This window comes from Muscardinus avellanarius, assembly GCF_963383645.1.
Source record: "Muscardinus avellanarius genome assembly, chromosome: 6".
NCBI lineage: Eukaryota > Metazoa > Chordata > Mammalia > Rodentia > Gliridae > Muscardinus > Muscardinus avellanarius.
Genome location: NC_137791.1, coordinates 83,267,206 through 83,272,290, shown reverse-complemented (window position 1 = coordinate 83,272,290; position 5,085 = coordinate 83,267,206). Strand labels below are relative to the sequence as shown.

Here is a 5,085-nt window from a genome sequence, read left to right as displayed (position 1 = left end):
CTGACTGGGAAAAGTGTGCATGTATGTCTACAAAAGTATGTATCCTACTATGATGTATGAATACAGTGCACCAAAAAAAAAAACATGGAAAAAAAAGAAAAAAAATGTAATTGAACTCTCAACTTCCCCAGCCCCAAACTGCTGTCAGGGAAAACATTCCTTTTGGCCCTCTTGGCTGCTTTGCTGAGGCTACCTGGTCTGCCCCCCCCCCCCCCCCCCCCCGCGGCAAGTACTGTAGTCATACTTGAGTGCAGAAAAAAATGAGAGCTTTTCCCAATTTTGGAGAACACATGAGTGGAGATCCAGCTTCCACTTTGGATTACTGGGATCCTATCTAAGAGAGAGAGGGTATAATTGGAGAGTGTGCAGAAAGTTGCCCTCCTTCCTTGCACCCTGTGAAACTGAGTGACCCAGCCAGGTGCATCCAGCTGGAAGCCTGTGTGTGTGGATGTGGTGAGAGTGGGCTAACTGCCCACGGCAAGGGTCTTTATGGGCTTTGAGACTTTGCCACTCTTGCCTCTTCACTCCCTGCATGTTGCTTGACCTTTCTCTGTCTGGATGAGGTTCTCTAACTAAGAAAACAGTGCAGTTCCCAAAAATACTTTCTTTAATTCCTCCCTGAAATGTACCACAACTTTAGTGGGAATAAAAATTCAAGGCTGACAAGAGGTCTAAAGTGGCCAGCCACATGCACTCTTCCTTTCCAGTTTTCACCCTGAGGGCTTTCTCAGTCAAGCTGTGGCTGCCTACTGAAAGCAGTTGCTAGTGGCAACATTTGCAAGGTGAGGACACTCACCTAGCAGGGATGCCTGGCTTATCACCCTGTCTTGCAACTGCTGTTTAGCAAGGGATGATGTCTGACATCTCTTGTTTTGGGGTTTTTCTGGAGATGGGGTTTTGGGCATTTTTTGGATCTAACTTTTTTTTTTTTTTTTTCCGGCGGGTCTGGGGATGGAACCCAGGAGCATTCTACCTTTGAGCTATACCCCCTGCCCTATTTTTTTAATTCTTTATTTTGAAACAGGGTTTCACTGAGTTGAAGAGGGCCTCACTAAGTAGCTGAGGCTGTCCGTGAACCACTATCCTCCTCAGGTCTCAGCCTCCCAAATGCTGGGATTTCAAGCATGCGCCACCATGCCCGGCAGGATTTAACTTTTTACAGGGCTTTGTTTTTAGTTTGATATAAATTCTTTAATCAAAACAAGTTTACATTGATACTTATGACTTAACTAGAACAGATTGGTCCAAGTAAAAACTGTATTAAGGACAAAACAGTTGACTAGTATATATAATGTAATAGCAGAGTTTCATGAAAACAGTGGGTCTTAGATACATTTTAAGAACTCTCAAAGCAGAAATCCAATTGAAATAATTCAAATTTTTCTGTATAGGTGAAAATTATGAGAAGTCAAAACATACAATGCAAGTCACACACAAACAATGGCATTAAATAGTTTTTCCATATTCATATAGTTTCAAAGCACATCTTTATACCAACTGACCTAATATTTAAAATATCTTAAAAATGCTATTCTTTAGTCAGGAGACCCTTAATTTTGTGTTAATGTTGGTTTACCCTAATTTAGTCCATATACATAAAAATACAGACCATAAAAGTATAACCTTGTAACAACTAATATCTCTATTTTTTGTAATCCTGTTATATGTATGATAGAAATTAAAATACAAATCCCCTTCTAATATAGCCACATTTTCAAATAGGTTAGTTTCTTTATATAGCATTTATTTATATTTATCACATAAGCATCATGGATTGATTTTATTCCCCAATTAAAAAAATGCTTTGCGATTTCCTAAATGAGTGTGACTTTTAAGACAATTCCCAAAAATAAACGTTTAGTTTTTAGTTACTAGTGCCTATAAAGGATCTTAGATGGCTGAACCCTAACATCAGATTCATCCCTATAGATAGCCAGACTGTTCTTTGTAGGGAAGTTATGTGCCTTCACTAAGTTCCCAGCCACAAAACCAAATTACCTTCAGAAGTTAACATGAGTTTTGTACCTTGTGGAACTATCAGTTCAATCTAGGTTGGATATCTAGTTGGTATACAAAAAGGCAGACAGATATATATTTTTATAAAGAAGTAGGATAATGTAGCACAGTATACACTGTGAGATTAAAATTAAACTTTTGATAAAAAGGGAGTGAATATTTGTATAGAAGCAACATTTTATCAACCATAAAAATGCTCAACTTCTAAGAAACCTACAAACAGTGAAAAGAGCCTAGTAAATCCAAGATTTGTAAAAACTATGTACAAAACCCACAGTATTTGGAAAAAAGGAAAGATTTATACAAGTAGCAGTCTTAAAAAAGATGATATTTGTTTTCTACCAATTACACATTAACATATACACAATAGTTGAAAATATGCTACAACCATCTCTGGAAAAGCAGCTTAACATTTTCTAAGTGGATTTTCCCCCACATTTACTGTATAATGTAGCTGTTAATTCTAAACAAGTACAATTAGCAATGATCATTTACTTTTAAACAAAGATAAAGGGATTATCTCCCTCAAAACATGTTTTAAACATCAAAAACTATGCTTATAAAATTTAAAACTTTCAGCAATCTAATATTTCAAATGAAAACCATTACAAACTTCTCAAATATTATTTTTATTCCAGGTATATCAACCTAGTTATCAGTGTAGAATCCTTCAGAGTTATTTCAGTCTCTCTCTCTTCACCAGATGGCCTTTTCTTACTGTTGGCCTCATGGTTGTCTTTGCTTTCTTTATTGCCATCTCTGTTGTGCTGTGGCTGATTATTTTTTTGAGCATCAGATCCTCCATTTAACTTGTTTCTTTTCTAGCTTTTTGTTTGGCCCTTTTCCCCCTTGATCTTTGCTTTTATTTGCTTCCTCATGCTGTCTTTGTTCAGCAAGAGATTTATTCAGCACTTGTGTGATGACAGAATCTCCTTCAACTAAAAACATGTTCTTAAACTTGTTGTACAACATTGTAGACTTTGCCTAACTTGACTAATTGAATTGCTGTGTTTTTTTCAGGGTTGTAATCATCTCTGTGTATTTCTGAGCCTGTTGCATTGTGACCTGAAGTGAAGCAAGTTCATTCAAGGCCTCAGTGTATCTGTTCACATCAAGATTATCAATTTTGAGTTAATTTTTTATTTCCGCATGTATCCTTTGAAGTCGAGAATCCATTGATGTTTCTCGCTTCTTCTCCACTTTCTTAACTTCTGGCTTCTTGCCTTCATCTTTATTCTGCTGCTCAGTTTCCATCTGCTCCTCTTGCTTGCCTTTTCGATCTGCTGCTGCTTTCTCATGCTGGCCTTTCAGCATATTCCTCCTGTGAGCAGTCTGAAAATTTCTTCCACCCTTTCTCTTCTTTTCACCTTCTTGATCATCTTCTTCTTCTTTAGAATCAGAGGTTGATGTAACTTCTGGCTTAGCTATATTCTTCCTTTTTGATTCAACTTCTTTCTTTCCCTCTTTTTTGGTCTGGCTCTTTTCTGGGTTTGTCTTCTTCTTGCTGGCCCTCTTCATCCTTTTTAAATTGCTTTCTAGGTTGCTTTTTCTCTTGCCCCTTTTTCTTACTTTTGTCTTCTTCAATAATCATGTCACTCTCTGAAGGACAGGGCTGTTTTACGATTTTAGGTCTTCCTCTTGGTTTTGGAATCTTGACTTCTGTAGTTGCAGGTTGTCTTCTTCTAGGATTCACTTTTAGATTAACAGATGCTGTTGCTGTTGTCACTAATCCTGCCTCCTTGGTTTCTACTTGTTTTTCTGCCTTTCTCTTTCTTCCTCTTCTGGCAGCTTTTGGAGTAGTTATGTCAATTGCTTTAGTCACATCCTCATTGCTGGTCTTTTTTTCTTGATCAGTATCTTCCTTTGAAACACTAGTTTTTTTTTTTCTTCAACATCAGATGATATATTTGATTTTTTAGTTGATGCCTATTGGCTTGAAAATTTCCCTTTCAGATTGTTATCTATCTCCCATAAGCCTTCATTAAAACCTTTTCATTTATTTGGTTTGCCATACTTTTGTTTATTTTCTGAGTAAGGAAATATATCCTTTAGTCCTAAAAAGGTGGTCTCATGAGTTCCAAAAAAGAAAATGGGTAGTTTGTTTGTGGGCTTTACAGCTCCACCAAGAACTTCATCTATGCAAGCTGGCCAATGAGAGTACCCTTTCATCTTGGTGAAGATGAGGTTTCCAGGTTTGAAATCGCGAGTCATGTTTTGGGGTCAAAGCCGGAGGTCCCAGAGCTGGAGGAGGGAGACACCAGTGGTGAGGAGTGCAGGAGTGTGGACACTGGCAGGCCAGGGTGGCCTTGGGGTCTGGGGCTGCCTGCCAGGCTGCTGAGGCTGTGCTGGTGGGCCAGCCGCCTCCATCTGCATCCATGCCAGCCACCTACATCACTCGCTGCCACAGAGGCACCCCAATGGCACCAAATCACAACCGCTGCCACCACTGTCGCCACCGTGCCAATCTACAGGGCTTTTTAAAAGAGTGTACCATTGTTGATGGGGTCAGAATGAATGGGCACTCATTTGGACCTTACAAGATAAAAGTTGGTTTCCTTGAAGCCTCAATAAAGACCCTGCTTCCCTTATATAGGCAATAAGCAGCAAAGATCTTACCCCCAAAGTGTATGAATCCCAGATCACACACTGGCCACCACTGCACCCTTTAGTAAGCCAGGATGAAATTCAAAGTTCCTTCTTGTCTCCTACACTATTTAAAGGGGCTTCTTCCTGGAGGGGATTCAACTGCAGACTACTTCCTTAGCTGGTGTGTCCCCATGAACAGAATTGCCTCCCAAATGACAAATGATTATGGTCATTCTGGGGGAACTCCTTATTGCTCCATGAAGGTACATACCTTTTGGGGTGCGGTAGTACTAGGATCACCATCAGATGGAACTGCTCTTGGCTCCAAAGATTTAGAGCCCCACATGGGCACCAAAAACTGTTATGGTGAAACTGTTATGGTGCCCCTGTTGAGCTCCAAAACTGTAACAGTGTGAGATTTAGCCACAGGTTCTTATTCTGAGATATTTTAGAAAATAATAGACTGAACTCTTTTTTTGCTGT

General features: G+C 39.3%; 1 pseudogene across 1 annotated transcript; it reads right to left on the bottom strand.

Annotated features, from left to right (window-relative positions):
• Positions 1-2,645: 2,645 nt before the first annotated feature.
• LOC308264095 (PC4 and SFRS1-interacting protein-like) lies at positions 2,646-4,227 on the bottom strand (annotated as a pseudogene). The gene has a single exon. The product of its transcript is annotated as a PC4 and SFRS1-interacting protein-like (transcript).
• Positions 4,228-5,085: the final 858 nt, after the last annotated feature.